The sequence below is a fragment of the Ambystoma mexicanum genome, chromosome 3p, assembly GCF_040938575.1.
Source record: "Ambystoma mexicanum isolate Mex_15411 chromosome 3p, UKY_AmexF1_1, whole genome shotgun sequence".
NCBI lineage: Eukaryota > Metazoa > Chordata > Amphibia > Caudata > Ambystomatidae > Ambystoma > Ambystoma mexicanum.
Window position 1 is genome coordinate 1,267,833,552 of NC_090925.1, and position 19,896 is coordinate 1,267,853,447.

A 19,896-nucleotide genomic window follows, 5' to 3' on the forward strand; every position below is an offset into this window, starting at 1 on the left:
TTGTCTGCAGCATTAATCAATTTTGTCGTGTAGGCGGCCGAGGAGGGGATAGAGTTCACTTATCTTGCATTTGTATTTATTAAGTTTATATAGCGCTTTACCCCAAAGCGCTTTACAATATAACAACAAGAATACATAGCATATATAAACCAGAAGCATATTTGCAATCAAGAGACAAGCCTTTGAAAAACAGTAAGTAGAACAATTTTCCTAGGATAAAGAACGATGAAGGAGGGTGAAGGAGAGAGGGGGAGATAAGGGAGGAGATGGAATAAGATGGAATTTCAAATGAGCAAGGGAAGTGTGAGAGGGGGGTGAGGGAGAAGTGAAAGGGAAGTGAAGAAGAAAATCAGGTCGGGAAAGGAGAAGAGATTTTAAGGAGGCACGGAAGGAGGAGTAGGAGGTAATGGAGCGGATGGAGAGGGGTAGAGAGTTCCAGTGTAGGGGGGCAAGGAGTTGAAAGGAGCGGAAACGAGAAGAGGCACAAGGGGAGGGAGTAACAGTAAGCAAGAAGAGATCAGCTCAACAGAGGGAGCGGGATGGAGTGTAGAAAGAGAGGAGAGAGGAAAGATGGGGGGGAGCGAGATCATGAAGAGATTTAAAGATGAGACGGAGGAAGTGAAATTTAAGTTGGGAGTGAAAGGGAAGCCAGCCAAGGTAAGAGAGCGAAGAGGAAATGAGTCGTGAGGGGCAAGAAGACATCTTGTTAGTGAAAGGGTGTCATCCAGGTGATTCCCAGCGTTTTCATTAAGGTGGAGACCAGAATTTGTAGGCCATCTATTTTGAAAGAGGTGTATTGGAATTTGAGCTTCTTTAACACTGCTGGGGATCCTACAAGCAGGAGCTCTGTTTTGTTGTCATTTAGGCAGAGACGGTTTGTGGCCATCCATGCCTAGATTGTCAGGTAGTTTTTGTTAAAGTATTGATGTAATCGTCATCGTAGATGCCTGACAGTGGGTTGGATGCCTGTGTGTCATCGGCATAGTTGGTATATGATAATCTGTTGGAATCCAGAAAGTCGAAGAGGGGTTTGGTGAATATATTGTATGCGGTATGGGATACACAAGATCCTTGTGGGACAGCACAGGGGATAGGGGGTGCAGGGGCGCTTGCTGAATCTGCAAACACTCATGGCTCTTCCTTCAAGGAATGAGGTGACCCAGGTGATAGCTTCTGGGGTGAAGTTACCGGAGTCCTTGAGGTGGTGACATAGCATTTGGTGATCAGTTAGGTTAAAGGCCACCGAAAGGTCCAGGAGGAGGAGCATGGCTGTCTTTCCCAGATCTTTGAGATCATCCAGCTGTTTTTTTTTAATGAAGCAGGGCTGATTCAGTGCTGTGTGCTGGCCGGAAGCCGGATTGGCGCATTCCTAAAATTAGATTCCAGGAAGTGCTGTATTTGGTTGTAGGTGGCCCTGTCGAGGATCTTTAGGAGGAAAGGGACTGTCATTATAGGATGATAAATTTTGGGATCTGTTGGATCTAGAGTGGTTTTATTTTTTAGCAAGGGGAGGACCCATGCTTTTTTAGGCTGGGTGGGACAAGGCATGAGGTAAGAGGCGTTTATGAACTGATCAATGGGACAAGGGCTTCTGCGCAGTCTTTGATGATAGTGGCTGGGCATATATCCCCTGTGCATCTTTATGGTTTAAGGCTTTAGAGGATATTAGCAGTTTCTAGTTCTGTGACTTCTCTGAAGTAGAATGCTGGGGTGTTGAGGCTAGAGGTGGTGGGTGGCAAGAAGTGATGATTGTGGCACGATTTGATTGATACTTGTTTTGGGCAATTTTCAGATGCATGGAGTTTAGTTTACCTAGCATGGCGTTTTGGATGTTGGTACAACAGGTCTCATCTTTAATGACGGTAATGGGAGGAGAGGACAGGGTTTACAATTCCCTGAGTATTTTGAAGAATTCTTGGGTTTTGGAATTGATGTTGGAAAGAGAGCGGGCCGTGTGGGGACTGCTTGGTGAGTGGGAAGGAAAAGGCCACGATATGATGGTCTGACTAGAGCCAAGGTGAGTTGGAGGAGATGTTGACCTGGCTTTTGAGGTCTTCAATCCAATCCAGAGTGCGGCCTTTGTTATGTGTAGGGGTTGTCGCACAATATCCGAAGTCGAGGGCACAGAGTGCATTTGTTACAGAGGTGGCATTGTGATCCATAGGGTCATTAAGGCCTAGGTTTTCCCCTACAAAATGGTTCTGGGATAGGCTTGATATTATCCCCTAAGGTGTAGAGGAGATCCTCCTTGAAGGATGCAGGAGGGCCTGGAGGGCGATGGATAACATGGATGTTTAGGGAGTCGGTGGAAGAGGTGATAATTTGACTGAAAGAGCATTGCAGTTACCCTCAATCGATGTATTAGCTGTTCTTATTTGGAGGGAGGGAGTCTTTGAATTCTGCACCTAAATATCTAGTCGACAAATTTACTAGAAAAACTTCAGAACGCCCCTTGAGAACTAAACACTCATACTGCCTAAATGTACCCAGATATAAATTGCAGAAATCGAGAGGAAGTAGCTTCCCAGTGATGGCCGCTAAACTGTGGAACTCACTACCTACAAACCTCAGAGCAGAACCCTCCTACTTTAGCTTCAGGAAGAACACTAAATCCTGACACTTGTCACGGGATGTCTAATTCCGCCTTCGGACTACACCTTTGCTTATTTCTGTAAATATTGTCTATTTGTAATTATTTTATATATATTCTGTCTGATTGTTCATCCCTGTTCTGTACATAATGTATGCAACCTGTAACGCACACAGATACCTCAGGGTTCAGGGCGCATTATAAATAAAGAAACAAACAAACAAGATGAGGGTAACAACTCCTCTAGAGTCAGGCCTGTCGCTTCTTAGGATGGAGTACCCTTCAGGCATAGCTATGGACAAGGATGGCCCAGATGCTGGCCAATATTCCGAAATGGCTAACAAGTCAAGGTCTTGTGACGTGATGAGGTTGTTTATGTCCAAGGCATGTGCTGGAATGGACCTTGCGTTTATGAGGGCTCCTTGTAGCAGAAGTTGTGCTCGAGTCTGTGCTGCTGTGGTGATGATTTTTGGCAGTGAGGAGGTTGTTAGAGCATGCTCGGGGACCTAACTGACTGGTGGTTTCTTGACATTGGTGACCTGGTTAGGAGAAGGGTGTAGAATGGGAGTCGGTGGTAGGGTGGATTTAGGGTGATTAAAAAAGTTAGACACTGGTGGGCCTGTAAGCCGCTATGGGTAAGTGCCTTTTTTTGGTCCCCATTGAGAGTGGAGTCAGCGCGTTCCCTTAGCTTGCAATTCCTTTGTGTGTGGTACTGCTACGATGGGACGATGGGGGGGGGGGTACCCTAACTAGTCTTAAGCATAGCCTGTTGTTCCTAGCCAGGGTGGAGGCCGGATGCAAGGGTCCTAGCTCCCTGATGGTGGTCTCTGGTGGTGTGGGAGGTTGAACCCTGTGTGAGCAAGAGGTGTCACAATGTAGATGCGCCCTAATCGGCTTTCTGTCAGAGCAGTCATGGGGCGAGATGACTGCAGGATGGGTGGTGCACCATTGAGGCTTGGAGTGCAGTTCTAGCATTCTCAGAGGAGGCTGGGTCGCGGGCAGTGGGATATGGTCGAGCGACGTGGGGGAGGGGTGAGCGGGTGCTTGCCGCGAGCACATGGGAGTTGGCAGTGCTTTGAGGGCATGTCAACAGCATAGACTCTAACCTAATACAGTAAGTTGCAGAAGAGGCGGCGTACAGCATGCTTTGGCAGGCCACATGGACTGGTAAGGAGGTGTGCGCAGGTAACGGCGTTGGCGGAGTGCTAGGATTACATGCTGGAGATACTGGGTGCGTGCGGGAGGTTATCACATGGGGAAATATAGCTGGCAGTTAGGGGCCGGAGTACAGGCTTACCTATGGGGAAAATATTCTCAGGACCTTCAATACTGGTGTCTGCGATGCAGCAGGATTCTCCTAGCGTCTCTCGAGCTCAGCAGAGACCGGTTGAGACCACACATGATGGCCTTATATCCCGGCCTTCGATCCAAGCCGGCTGCGCCACCCAGCTGGGGCAGTCATGTCTTTAACTGTAGAAGGTATCCCATCAGGAAACTGCCTCAGCTGAGCCTCTGAACTGCATTTCTTTGTGCCAAACACAGCAGCGGCCATTTTAACATCCCCAAGCTACATGTTTTACTGGTTGGGAGACGAATGTTGCAGCAGGCTGGGGGTTCTGGGCGTGCTTCTGTCTTACAGAAGTAAAATACTTTGTTCTACTTTACTTTGACAAAATGACTTTGCGCCTTTTTTCATTTTTCCTATTTTTAAAGTGGGGCGGTTCCCCCATACCCTAATTCACCCTCGGCCCCTGCCACCACCTATCCCACCCCTCTACAGCACTTACCTCTTAATACATATATATGTAATAACTTCGACACTAAGGTATTATATTAAATGAAAGTACAACAAAGTATTTTACTTTGACAAAACAAAGTTATACACTAGTGTTGATGCCTCGGTTACGTTTTGGACAGCTAAACAAGCCTTAATCGAAATTGATATGGCAGGATACGTTGTTCAAAGTGAGCCTAGATGCCTTGAAACTGCAGTATGAAAAAGGGGCGCTGATTTTGAATGTTATGAAGCCTCCCAGCTGCAACATGCAGTAGACCGAGTTCGGGGTCAGGTCCTTACCAAAGAGTTGCTTACAGCGTTGGGTAGGGCCACTCCTTTTAGAATATCTGCTGGACAGATCCTCGTAATACAGGGGGGAAATTTCAGAATTGATAAGGGTCACATTTCAGATATGGGAGAGAATTCACAGGCAAATGCAATTGGGAGTCCCATATGATCCTGAGGGGACCTGGTCTCGCCATCTTGAAATCTTCACAAGTGTGTCAAGGAGAGAGGTCATTTATTTTGGGACGGAAAATGTTGCTTCAGATGGGGTCACCTCTATAAGAGGAGAAATGTGTAATGTTTGAGAAGGCAATATGACATTGGGTAGTACTTAACATATACTAAATTATAAGGGAGTGCTAAAAAATCCTGACTGGATCACCTGGTTGAACCACTCGTATCACTTGTGTTAAAGGTAATGGCTGCTAAGAAGGGGGGACAACAGCATATCATATATATATATTTTTTTTAACCCTTATGGTATTGAGGTATGGGAATGCAAAACATGTATTTACAACACTCTCCCCTCTGGAATGAGGTTTTCTTTTATAATTCTAACTACAGGGACTGGAAATGGCAGAAATAAAAGCTGTGGTGCTGCTTCCATATTTGAATTGATATTTTTCTTTTAACTCATCATTTGTTGCTATAGCTCTATTGTTGGGGCTCCCCAAACCCCTTCATTTTTCTTGGCTGTCACTTTATCTTATTTTACTTTATTTTTTCGATTGTTATAAATAAAATCTTTATTTAAAAAAAGTTAAAAATATTTGTTTTTAAAGAAAACAACTCCAAGTGGATTAAAAGACTTCAACATGCCATTATTGTTGTTTGAGATGCCTAATAAATAATAATATATGGTTCACTCTAAAAAATGAAAAATCTTTCAGTATTACTAACGCTTTGTGGGGTGCAGGGGTTTCCGTCTTATATATGCACATGCACACCCCCACACTTTTGACAAATGAGTTACGACCTGTCACAAGCACTGCAAATGACAATGTTAAGGTTACTACAAACACTTCCAGGAAATTAATTATTTCTCCAAAATGAACCAACTCACTCACACTGTGGATTAAAAATGCACTATCACACAAAAGTCTATTTATTTTTTAATTCCATGTTTATTTGGCCTTCCAATATTCTGGGGTCTTGCTTTGTACTTAACCTCCCTTAATTCACTCCTCAATTTGTCCAGCAGAGTACTTTGCAGTAGATAACAGAGTTCCTGGCTGGTGGGTTGGTCTTGTACACATCTTTTTCCTGTTTTGTGCTGTTTTTTTTATAGGTCTACTCATTTGTGTTTGCTTTAGAAGCTAATGCTCCAGAAAAAGAGTTTGAAGGGAAACGGCGTTGAGAAGCAAAATATGTGGTTCCTTTGGTAACTGGCAATACTATGGGCATGTATTGGCTGCATTACAGATTGTTATTGTATGTGGTTTCCTGCCACTCGCCATACTTTCTTTTGCCACATGTTTCTTCCGCCAGCTCTTTTCAGCACAGGCGCAAATAAACCGAAGAGAACTGCATAGCCCTGTAAATAATGGTGCATGATTTAGTACTATTCCCTCGTCCTACTTCCTCTTCCTAGTTCATCTTCCTTGTTCCAGTCCTTGTTACTTCATCATAGTCCCTCTTACCCTTCCTTGTCCTTCTTCCTCACCCTAGTTCCTCTAGTCAGTGGGCGGGAGCGGTTTGGAGCTCTGCTCATCTACTTTTTTAAATTAAGTTTTACTGTTCCTTTACTTTAATTTTAAAAAGAAACCGTTCTGGAATGGTGTTGTTTTAAAATAAAAGTGTAGAAAGAAGTTGAAACATGCACGTTCCGTTAAACAGCAGGTGCATTTGTTTAGGGGTTTGTATTGCACGTGGGGGGTGGGAGGTGGCAATGGAGTTTCTGGGGAGCGGGGACAGGCCAGCATGGAACATAGTTTTTAAAATTATTTAGTTTATTGATTATAAAAATTCAACCTAACAATAGGATTAAAACACAAATGATACCGCAAAAACACATAACATGAAAGAGAAGATAAAAAACTGAAAAATAAAACCGAAATACAAATACAATTCATTACACATTACCACTCCATTAAAAGAAACAGAAGATTTTGTAAGATACACACTTCTGTTTTTTTCACCAGCATCACCTAAATTCATCACCTTGCTGAAGTACCGCTTGACCCGCTTCGGCACGCTGTTTTCCTGTGACTGCGTTTGTTTGGGACCTTGGAACTTCATTTACCAGGTCAGCTATTCGTCTGGAGTTTCCTGTGCTGAACCACAGTCTGGCTCTGGACTTGGACAATTATTTAACCGTTTGTTTGGTTTGTTTGTTTGTAGAACTCCCTGCTTCACTCGGACTTGCCCACTAAAGGGGCTGGACTTTGCTATATATTGAAAGTGCACGCGCACCAGTGCGCGCGCACCTAGCAAGAAGTACCTTGCTGAAGTACCGCTTGACCCACTTTACCGCGGTGCGGCGGGAGGCGTGGGGAGACACTCTGCTCGCAGATTGTTCTCTCAACCCAGAGGGTACGTGTTGCCCTAGTTACGCCTTTATAACATGTTTTGTAGTTTAATCTAATTTAATTTGTTTGCTGTTTGATTATACCTGTGTGGGGTTTTATTGAATCTTGAGTGATCTTTCTGACACCTGATCTCATCTCACCTTTATCAAGGGTGAGGTGCGGTCAGGTGCGGTCAGGTATAGTAAAGGTATTTAAGAGTCAACGGGGCTTTATTTCCTTCTTTTCGGACATCTTCTGTCCCCGTATGAGTTCAAATATTTATACCTTAAAAACAAATATGCCGGAAACAATTAGCCTAATAAATACACCGGCGGGAAAGAAAGCTACTCCGCAATCCCGACTATCGAAAAAATCAATAGTTTTAACACCGGCTCCACGCATTCCACTTGCAAATAGAGACATTCGAGCATTCTGTGCTAAACGGAAAGCATGCATGTCTGATGATGGGCATTGTGAAACAAAAAAATTATCCACTGGCAAGACAATTGTTTTGCCCGAGGGTCCCCCAGCCAAATCCCAATGCTCCAAGAACAATCACATTTCAAAAATGGTAACTCTTTCTGCTTTAGCAAGTCGGGTCTTATCTACTCGAACAACCATTCGTGAGACAGATGGGGCGGGAACTAGTGCTCACCTTTTCAACTTGAACGAAAAAACACCTCTATCTTCAGTTCCACCACAAATTACGTCTCCGGCCTCCAATACTAATGGTACGATTTTAAGTATATCTGATAACACCTTGTTAACTGTGGTTCATACACCGAGTAAGCAAGTTACTAAAAACAAATCACTTTCGCCGGTAAATGAAAGTAATGAATCAATTATGGATATATCAAATATCTCCATTCATGCTAGCACCAGTAAAATTAGCACGATACATGGAAATTCCTATCAACATGATAGCTTTGAAGAAATTGCGGAAATCCCTCATAAGGCTATATCTGACTCCTTTGCATATCCAACACCTCGTCGTCGCATTCAACTAAGCCATCATGAGAATCGGACAGAGAATCTTGCTCTTATCGAAATTACACTAGCTGCTGTTAATACAACGATGGCTAGCTTGTTTAAGCTTTTTGAAGGCTTGGATGTAAAAATCATGTCTCAGGCTAAACAAATACAGCAGATATTGGAATGGACTTCCACTATGTCATTAGACATGGCACTAACTAAAAATAGTGGTAGCCAACATGATGCACAACAAAAAATAATGAACTGCTCTAAACAAGATCAGTTTGCATCAGCCGTTCCATTGTTTGAACATGTAATATGTCCGATAGAACATCTGCCCTCAGAGGCTATTAATATAAATGATTCTTGGATCAGTTTAGATCGAAGTGTAAAGAGAAAAAAATCTTGTGCTATTAGATCAAGTTCACGAGTGGCGAATGCCAATCACAAAACCACTCTTCTAGCCCGCACGAAAAGAGTTGCTCCCAAAATAAAAACGAACATTAAAACACTGATGACAGCTGCATCAAGGGATGTTGTGAGTGAAGTACTAACTCAACCTATTTTAATTTCTGACACTACTCCTGTTGCAGAGCTGTCACAAGATTCGAATTGCCCACCCTCCAAATCAACGGAGACTCGGGCTGGGAATAATGAAGGAGAAACTAGGAATGATGTCTCTTATAGTCACCACAATAATAATGTGAATTATGCCCCGCTTAACGAAATCGTTGACTTAATTGATATGATTCCGGCTGTGCCCGTTAGGAAAGTGGTGCAAGCGAGATCCTCTGCGCTGAACAGCCAAGCGCAATCTCTATCACAAATAAATTCTCATGACCAACAACCTCTTCGGCATAAAATTGCCGAAGAATCACATATTCAGGGGCAAATGACCTCAGAGCTGCGGTCGACGCTTACCTAAATTCAAGAATCTCAGAGGCTACTACAAGTGAACCTGTGGCAACTATGAGAAAGCATGATGAGTGCTATGACATGGAATCTAGAGCCCTAGTAAAAACCAAATATGATGCAATACATACAAAAAAAGATAGCTTGCAAGCTGAACAAATGAACTGCACGAGAGCAACAATGTCTGTTAGCACTAATAACCGTCTGGTTGTCGGGCAAGGTTCACTTGTAGCCTCAGATTCGAATGATAAAACTGAGATGCTGGCTACACAGAAATCAGTACGTTTTCAAGAAAATCAGTTCAAAAAATCAGGGTCTCGTCAACACAAAAATACTTTTGCAAATTGTCATTCTTTGATCATGAAATGTAGAGATGAGCCCCATGAAAGGTACGATTTATGTAGAACCAGTGTTCTTAATATCTTTGGGGATGAGCATGATTTGCAAGATGTGTCGTCAAATGATATTGATCAAGTTGAATTCGTATGTGATCAGAATCTGTCGATTGTTCGCTTGTGGATTAAGTCAGGTTTGGTTTTGAACTCGATTTGGAAGGCCAAAATGGATTTGTTCAAGATGGGCTTCTTGATAGCTCAAGACCCTGAACGTCTAATAGAAGAACGTAAAGGCCTGGCTGTGAGTGAAGTTGAAGGATGCTTGGCCGTCTGTTCTTGCTCTTACTGTGGACCAATTGAGATACCGCGTCAAGTAGACGTGATTCATTCGAGGACATAACCATTAATAGAACCTAGCAACAGTCCCCTGTCTCTGGTTAGCTGGAACACAAGGGGACATACTCATCTTCAATGGTCCTCAAACCTTTTTTTAAATCAGTTTGATATAGTGGTCCTTCAGGAAACCTGGCTCTTAAAACTGCCTCTATGGGATGATCATGATATTGTCCTTTTGCCAGCCGTGGGGGGAAATAAGGGAAGACCGACATCTGGCCTTATGGTGGCTGTCAAGACAAGTAAAGGTCTGAGTGTGAACAGATGGGCTGATCCTAATAACTTCACTCAACTGGTTAAGATCTCGGCCTCTAACACTACCTTTGCTTTAATCAATGTGTATCGTAACCCTATGGGTATTTCTGATGATCTATTTTACAGAGATTTAGTAAGTATCCGAGAAAAGGTCGCACAAGATCAAAATGTGATTGCTACAATTGTGGTAGGGGATTTGAACCTTGATTGTTTTTCTGTAAAGAAGATCTCTGTTGCTCAGGAACGGTGGCTAAAATTCACACTAGACCACAATCTGTTCATGGTAAATGGAGCTTTTTCCGGAGATATCCCGCCTCACCATACGTGGGAAAGAGGAACATCTAAATCTACCATTGATTATCTCTTTGTCACAAAAGAACTGTTCTCTAAAATTTTGGATTTCAAGATTGTTGAGCAAAAAGAAAGTGACCACCTGCCATTAACTGTAGTATGGCAGGAGAACCGAAATGAGCCAGAGCAAAAACAACAGTGGTATCGACACTCTCTTGACACCAATGTTAAAAAACCCCGCCTTAGATGGTCTAGGAAGGCGCTTGATGACTTTGAGAAGGGCACGAGAGAGTGTTTGGGCAACGGGATGGAGTCATATGTGGAGGTGTTATCTACTATGAAAAACATCCACATTGGCAAAAATCTAAAGCATCCGCATAGGCATACCTTTGATCCGGCTGTCCAACAAACCAGAGCTCGTTATAGCCGAGAGCTGAAGGCCTGTCTCAGATTACCATTGAAAGAGCGCAGAGAAACTCAGTTGCGTTAAATGCCGCTACCGTAACTGGATGAGGGCGAGGAAAGCGACGCTCTTCCAGTCCGATAGCGAGTCGTTTATGCAAACCATCCAGAACAAAAATTCTGGACAAATATGGGCTCTCTTGAATAAAACGACAAATTCTACTCAAAACAATGACCAACTGAGTGGGGTGACTGAAGTTGCCTGGTTGGCTCACTTCACAAAGCTTTATGCAGATGCCAAATTTGATGAACACAATTATGTGAAACAGTGCTCAGACTCATGGCATTTAGAGTGTTCTGAGGATATAGTTGAAGATCTTATTAGAAAATCTTCCTCTTCTAGAGCAGTGGGCCCAGATGGCTTGAGTTTTGCCATGTTTAAGCACAATCCATCTAGATGGGCCGCCATTTTGAATAATATCTTTCAAAAAATCTTACTTTCCAGGGAAGTTCCAACTTCTTGGAAAACTTCTCTGATTGTGCCCATTTTTAAAAAGGGAGATAGAGGCTCTCCATCTAGTTATCGTCCTATTACTCTTCTTGACGCCGCGGGAAAAATCTTCTCTCGGCTAGTCTTGAGAGACTTTGTCAAATGGACGTTAGCTTTCCATCAACGCGATCCGAGCCAGACAGGTTTTGTTGCGGGCTTGGGTACGGCGGTAAATTTACTAACACTGAATGCCTTGAAGACGCAGGCTCAAACCCTTAATCAACCCATTTATTTCGCATTTGTTGATCTCAGCTCAGCCTTTGACTCTGTGTCTCGTGTTAAGCTTTTTGAAAAACTTCAAGCTGCAAATTGTCCTGCTACTTTGTGCGATATTATTTTTGATCTACACTCCCTGACATCCATTAAGGTGAGGCTATCGGTGTTAGGCTTGTTGTCAGATGCTATCAATACCTTCAGAGGCTTAAAGCAAGGTTGTATTCTTGCGTCGGCCCTTTTCATATTTTTTATACATGATGTGATGCACGCCATTATTCAGGTTCCATCTGATTCACCGAAGTTGAACGGTGTTGCTTTAAGGGCCTTATGGTATGTTGACGATTTAGTTTTAATTTGTAAAACACTGACAGGTCTACAACGTGTGTTGACTGCCGTGGGTTCATATTTGGATGATGAGTTGATTATAAACGTGAAGAAAACACAAATTGTGTATTATGCACCCAGAGTGACCAAAAGAACTAGAATGAACTGGATGATCAAGGGCATCAGTGTAGAGGTGGTTGTGAACTATCTATATTTGGGTATCTTGGTAGATGGAACCACACAAATGGATTCCCAGATGAGAGCTCTTGAGAATAAATTGGTGTCAGCAATTTCTCAGTCCAGAATTCTACTATACAAATATGGTAAGTTCTCAATTAGTTGTGTAATTGTATTCTGGAGACAAAAAGTGCTGCCCAAACTACTGTATGGTCTGGAAACGTTGAACATAATTAAATCTGCCTTCCTAACAACATTGGAATTTAAATTCTGGAGAGCCGTGTTACGTTTACCTTCATGCGTTCCAGGCCCGTGGGTGAGACACGAGTTGGGCCTCACGTCGCTGTTGGCGGAATATGAGTGGCGATTATGTGCCTTGTTTCGCAAATGTTTGGTACATACACACACGGATAAGCTAACCATTTTGTCCAAGTATATGTTAACATCGTCTCACAAATTTGTGACTACTTGGACAAAATACATTTTGCGAATCTTGGCCAATGCTGACATAAGCATAGAGCTCCTTATTACAAATCCAACCAAGGCAAAAGACAAAATCCATAAGAGGGATTGGATTAAGACCCAAAATCTCTGCCTTAGATATAAGGACTTCAACATCAGTGCTTTTTCTAATAAAAAGTTGGGAGAACTAGAAAGTTATTTATTCAAGTCTCCAACGCCGCAAGTGCGATCCTGCATTTTACGTCTCCGCTTTAACCTGTTTCCAACAAGAGATGTGTTGCTAAGGAGGCGACAAATTGAGAATGAGCTGAATTTTTGTAGATTCTGTACAAATAAAAACATCAAAGAATCATTAGAACATCTAATAGTAGAATGTCCAGCTTTAATAGATCTCAGAGCCAAGTGTTTTTGGAAACATCTGACCCTTTTTGGCTGGATGGCAGAAGAGCACAGATGGACTACTATTCTAGCTACAAGAATCATTAGTATCCGCATTGCCACATATAACTTTTTGAATGCCTTAAAATTGAATACTGACCTAAATGTAAATTTTAAAAAAACTATTTCCCAGTTGCGAATTGTACAGCGAAAATATGTTGGTTGCGGTGTCTCTTTAAACTCTGATGCGCAGAATCTATTTAGGGTCGTAAGAAAAAGGAAAAAAAAAAAAAACATTGTCTGTTCGCAAGTGGTTTGTAAGTCACTACGAACTAGCATGCAAATACTATTGATACTTCAATTTAAGCACATCCCCAATTTTATTCTCATGCTCAGTGACTCTTTTGTATTACTCTGCGTGGGTATAGGTGTCTAGCATTAATCAATTGTGTTAGTCCACCTTTATTTTATTTTACTTTTAACGTATTGGTGTTTCATGTTATGTTAACATCCAAAGTTTGGACATGTCGTCCTCCTTTTAATATGTGCCTATCCTGTTTTGATCTTTTCTCCTCGTTTTTCTTTTTCTTTTTTCTGTATTAAAAAGTTTCTTTTTTTTTTTTTTGGTAATTGTATTGTTCTTTGAAATGAAGATATAATGAATTAAGTCTTGTATTTGATAAAAGTTGAGTTTCTCAGCTAAATTCAATAAAAAAAATAAAAAAAAATTCATCACATTTTTCTTCCAATTCTAAGCAGTTAATAAACCCGGCCACTGCCAAGGCAACACGGTGTATGGCCAGTCAAGCACAGATTCCATAACTTCTCGATCTTTATGGAACACTCCTCATTCAGCCATTTATTAAAAGGCTTTAACCTTAGGTCTGTAAGTTTCGGACAGTCTAGTAAAAGGTGTTTCAGTGTTTCCAAGCAGTTTACAAAACCGGCAACACGTCTGCGAGACATTATCAATGTTTCACCGGGCCTGTACTTCCCTTGTGTAATGAGTGTTCCACTGAAACCGCATAAATGCTCTGCAAGACCAAATATTCAGAAACCTAGTTAAGTAGCGTTTTAAGACCCCCAATCGCTTATGCTCATAAATAGGGTGCTTAATTGAGTCATTACTGTGCAAACTGTCCAAAGTCCTACACCAATCTACGTGATATAGGGTGGTTTTGACCCATCAACAAAGTCTCTCAGTTCAGTTATTTTCGTACACTTCGACCACTGCCTCTACTGCTGCCTTTCCTTAATTGTGAGGAACAGACTCATCAGGTTTTGCACAAGAGTTGATTTTAGAGCGATCCTGTCCCCCAAGCGTGACTGCACCCATCTCAAGCCCAGAGAAGTAAAGCATACCCAAGGGCTGGAACTGCAAAACGAACATCCGAGGAGCAGGAGGGGATTCAGACGAATGGACAGCTGGTTGGAAAACCCAGATGGAGCGGAGCACAGTAAGTGTATTAGTTGGCTGCAGTAATAAAATGGAGACCATTGGAATGCACCTGGATGGTGAGCTAACACCCTCTACCCTACGGTTCAGGGAGACTAATGCCAAAGAACCTTTAATGTGTGTCAGTTCCGGCAGGCGATACCACTAAGGGGAGGGTTATAAAGAACCACAGACTGACTGTTTCTTCAAGGAGGATGACTTTCTACTGCGAGAGAGCACAAACGAAGTAGACGGAGCAGGAAAATAGGATTGAGGATGGACCTAAAGCAGAGGGGACCTGCCTAGGGTTAAGGTAAGGAAGCCGGTAGGCCAAACCTAAAATAGGTGGATAAGTGGAGCTTCACCTGCAATGTTTTCCTGGTCTTGTACACAGTTACTTGCACAGGTACCTGATATAAGGAAATTTAAGAGGATAACCACATGTCCTGTGTACTTCTAGAAGGACCTAGAACAGGCAGGAGACAGGCCAGATGGGTACAGGCAGACAGCAAGGAAGCCTAGGGCAGACAGCCAGGAGAGGTCACTGGTAGGAGACTGGACAACTAATAATGCAGCTGTCTTTGCCAGGGTCGGCTGCTGGTTTGAAGAAGCTGAATGGAGGTAGGTAAGCAGATCGGAAAATGTTGGAGAGCAGAGCATGAAGACAATAAAGAGCGGGTCTGGAGCGACGGACACATGTACCAGGATTTTCTACCAGAGCCTCAGGAGGAGGTCAGGAAGAGAGAACACATGGCAGTAGGAAGTCGCTTGGGAGCACTAATGTGTGGGAATGAGCACATTGCAAGGTACGCATGCTCACTTACGCAAATCTGTAGTATGATATGATATGATATGGTATTTGTAACGCGCCTATACACAAGTGTTTCAAGGTGCGACGAGGCAGGGAGGGGGGGACAAGGGGAGACAGACAACGATCCTACTAGGCCAGGTGTCATTCAGATCGCGCAAGTGCAGGGGTAGGGGAGTGGGAAAAAGTGCAAGGGGAGGGGGAAAAGTGCAGTACAAGGTAAGTGGCGTACGTAATAAATAAATAAATAGGACCAGCTGGTGGCAAGTGTGAGGTAAGTGCAGAACAAGTGCTGGGGGAGGGGGTGGCTGTAGGGATACAGAGACAGTCCCGCAGTGCAAAGGGGTTCCAGGGCATCAGTGCAAGTGGAGAGTGGCAGGGCCCAGGACCGAGGCCGTTTAGAGTGGTCCAGTTGCAGGATCAGTGCAGTTTCAGTGAAAATTAATTAGCAGTTCAGCAGGGGAGAGGGAGAGGGAAAGCAGAAGCAAAGAGGAAGGTTTTGAGGTGCTTCCGGAACCGGAGATGGTTCTCCTCAAGTTTCAGGGAGGCAGGAAGGCTGTTCCAGAGGGAGGCCCCTGCCGCGGAGAGAGATCTACCCCCAGCTCGTTGCTTCGAGAAGCGGCTAACCCTGAGGGAGTTGGAGGCGGATGAGCGAAGGGCTCGGGAAGGAAGATATTTGGGAAGAGAGAGTTGAAGGTATTTAGGACCCAGGCCCCAGAAGGCCTTGTGGACAATGCAGAGGGTTTTGAACTTTATCCTCGCAGCCACTGGGAGCCAGTGTAGAGATTTCAGTCCTGGAGAGATACGGTCCCCGGGCTTGAGGCCAAGGACAAGTCTCGCAGCTCTGTTCTGGATGAGTTGCAGAGGGCGGAGAGTGGAGGCAGGCAGATTAAGATAGAGGCTGTTACAGTAGTCCAGCTTCGAGAGAACCAGGGCTCGGGAGACGGTGAGCTTCTGGGGGAAGGAGAGGAAGGGAAGAATACCTCTGAGGAGGTGCAGCTGGTAGTGTGACCTCTTGGCGACGTCAGAAATATGAGGAGAGAAGGAGAGTGTGGAGTCGAAGATGACCCCAAGGTTTTTTGCCTTGCAGGTAGGAGCAGGGAGGGGGCCAAGGGAGGCAGGCCAGAGAGCTACAGGGAAGGAGGGAGTGGGAGTACCGATGAGTAGAATCTCAGTCTTACTGGCATTAAGGCAGAGGTCATTGGCGGCACACCATTCTTGGATAGCAGACAGACAGTCAGAGATGAGGGAAGGAGAGGGGGAGGCTGAGGGTAGCCTGAAAATGAGCTGGGTATCGTCCGCATAGCACTGGAAATTAGGGCAGAGAGCGGCGATGCGGTGGGCAAGGAGTGCCAGATACTGGTTGAACAGCCAGGGAGAGAGATTAGATCCCTGGGGGACACCACAGGTGGAGAAAAAGATGTCGGAGAGGAAGGACCCCAGTTGGACCTGGGAGGGTCGATTTGAAAGGAAAGAGGTCAACCATGCCAGAGCCTGACCAGTGATACCCAGGTTTTCCCGGAGACGGTTGAGCAGGATGGCATGGTTGACAGTGTCAAAGGCAGAGGAGAGATCGAGCAGAATGAGAACACACGGGGTGTTGGAATCAAGGTTCAAGAGCAGGTCTTCACGGATGTTCAGGAGAGCAGTTTCCGTGCTTCTGGCAGCTCTGAAGCCAGATTGATGGTCATGAAGACTACCAACAGATTCAGCATGGAGGTTGCATGCATCAGCATCCTCCCGGCCACAGAGCCACACTGAGGTCCATGCACCGGAAGGTCCTGTACCTAGTCTATCCTCTCTTCCTTGTCCCTCTACCACTTCCTTTCCCGAGCTCCTCTTCCTTGTCCCAGCCCCTCTATCTTGTTCCAGCCCTTCTTCCTTGTCCCCTTCCCTCTTCCTCGTCCCAGTCTCTCTTCCTCGTCCCAATCCCTCTTCCTCGTGTCTCTTCCCTTGTTCTTGTTCCTCACCCTCTTCCTCGTCAATCTCCCTTGTCCCTTTCTCTGTTCCTTGACCCTCTTCCATGTCCAAGTCCCCTTTTCTTGTCCCTCTTTTTCTCCCTTATCCCAGTATATTGTCCTTCCTTGTGCTCTGGTACTGATTTCTTCGAGCTGGGCGTTTTTCCTGAGCTTCTCTTGTACTCTTAACTCCCCAATCCCCTCTGCACCACCCTTGTCCTCCACGTCAGATGGCTTGGATCTCTGTGCTGGAACCATCTTTTGGCCGTTTTACCACTGCTTCTCTATTACCATTTCAGTTGTGCAACTTGTAGGAAGATGCCACCTTCCAGAAGGGTTGTTGGAGACCAGTGCATCCTGCCTCTGTTATTCATTTAGGCCATCCTGGGTCACCACCACCACCACTGTTTCCGTCATTGGGACCTTATTCTGCTGGCTGGCTGGCCCATCTTGTCCATTGAGCTGCTGGAATCTGCTTGGTTGCCTTACTTGAGCCATCTTTGCCATTGTTTTCATTCCTGGCTGGTTGGACCCACTCCTATAAAGCCTGACTTGTTCTTCTTTTGGGTCACTGGGGTCATCACTTTTCCGGGGTTTAAGTCCCTGTGTTACTGGGCCCTGCAACCTGACCAGCAAAAGCAGACTTGTACTCACTGGTTGCTTTTCTCTTCCTGAACCATCTTTTCAGGAACTGCCACTGTGAGTCCCTACCTCTGGAGCCTGGGTTGGCGGGTTATGTTGAATCTTACCAAGTGTAAAATTAGGTCATGGGAAACCAACAAGAAAAATCAAAGAAGTTATCCATGGACCTTAACTGGTGAGAAATTGGATCTAGTGTCGGATATTTTTGTTGTCGGTTATTGGATTGCATTTTAAAAAATCCACAAAGTGGCAAGAAAGGAAAATGTCAATAAAAGCAAAGTCCCTGACAGCCTCCTTTCGAGGATTTGACCATACATAGAGAGGGCTAAGTTTGGTGCCCTTGATTGAGAGATACAGAACGAAAATTGTACCATCAGTACTTTTTGAAATGGAAGCTGTATTAGAGGCAGTTTATGGCTTTCAGCTTTGTGACTGCCAAACTCGGTGTTTCGGTGCAGTGGATTAGAATAGAATTGAATTTGCTATCCCTGAGGACATCTCTTCGACTTAGAAAGGTAATCCTATTTATTAAAACCCAAAGGGCGAATAACACTCTTTTATTGGTTAAAATAAATAATGTGTGAATCTGCTGAAATGTATATTACCCAACTTAGGTAGGACTGTTTAGAGAAGGATAAATGATTGGAAAAAATGAATTTAATGAGATGAAGGAGGATTTTGATCTGATGAGAATGAAAGCCAGAAAATGGGAAGGGCTTTGAGCATCTTCAAAGTAAGAAATTGTTTTAAAACAATTTGGAAATTTTCCTTATTAAAAGCCAACTTCAGAAATACCTGAGCAGGTTTCCAGCCCAAGATTGGAGAGGCACCTTTCTTAGCCTTGGAACTAATTGCTTAGGCATTTTAGAAATGTGTGGCTCTTGCTTAAGGCATAAAAAAACCAAGAGGCTATGTCGTCTGTGTAAAAAGGAGATGGAAACGCTACATCATCTCGATCAGTCTTGTGAAGGAACCAGAGATCTCAAGAGTTTTTTTATTTCTACTGATTTTTGTTCATGATTTAGAACATGTTGAATTAAATGATTTTTGTAAACTGCTAATTTTGGGCCATCTGACATTCGTAAGGATTGCTTTAATATACTTTTGATATATTATATCTAAGCATTCATTGATTGAAATCAAAGAATGTACTTAATAATGCTCTAGCTTTAGATTGTTATCGTATAAGTAACTGAATGTACTGTACAGCTAGTAAACAGATTATGGTGACCTGTGATGAGAATCTGTGCAATAATGTGAAATGTGATATATTGCTCAATCTATGTACTTTTAGATTAAGGTGTATGTTTGATATATTTATAAACTTGAAAGAATATGAATTTTGGTTAGATTAATTGTGTATAGATGAACTTGAAGGAATTTTAACAAATGTATGTGTGTTTGTTATTGCTTTACTGAGAGGTATGTTATTTGTACGTGTGAAAACGTTTGCCTGTAAACTATAAAACTCTATAAATAAAATCAAAATAAGTATGCAAGTATTTAGTCTGCCAGGTTTTGCATTTACATCATCCAGTAGAAATGGATCATAGGCCATTTGTTGTAAATATGGTGCAAATCTCTCACCTAGGTTCACTTCTTCCCATAAAGTTTTGACATGCAAGGGTAGATTCACCAAACTTGAAACACTGGCTTAAGCGAGGTACCTTTTTCTAACCGACCTTTTACGCATGTTCTTTAGTTCAGATACCCTTATAGGATGTTGTATCTATAGCTCAGCTATGTTTCCATCCCTCAAGTGAAAACTGAAAACCGTTTTAAAACTGAGGGGCGGAGTACACTCTAAGTCTGTCTAGAAAAAGCTTTGCCTCTCTTCGAGAGCATGCATTTTGGAGAGACCCGGTGTCAAGCAGATGTTTCATGGTGCACAATAAGTACATACTTGTTAAATCTCTGTTTATAGTGGCAGTCATTTTACAGAAGTGAGTGTTTATTTGTTAAATGTTGCTTTTAAGATCAAGATTTGTTTACATGCTGCTTAGTACATTTGTGTTTTTCACTGTTCTTTTGCGGTACATTGTCTTATCTTTATTTTGATAATGTTTTAGTACTACTGCCTATGGTGGCTATTGTTTGTGTGACCAACACAAACAGTAAACAGGTTACAGAAACAAATGGGCACTGTTGGGCAGTTGTATCTACGATTTTGTTACCTCTGTCAGGATGCAGTGGTGGACCGAGCATCTATATCTATAAATAAGGTTGA

The 19,896-nt window shown here is 43.4% G+C and overlaps 1 protein-coding gene across 3 annotated transcripts in view; it reads left to right on the forward strand.

Annotated features, from left to right (window-relative positions):
- Positions 1-19,896, forward strand: part of XRCC6 (X-ray repair cross complementing 6) — a 473,622-nt gene that overhangs the window by 184,120 nt on the left and 269,606 nt on the right. The window lies entirely within an intron of this gene.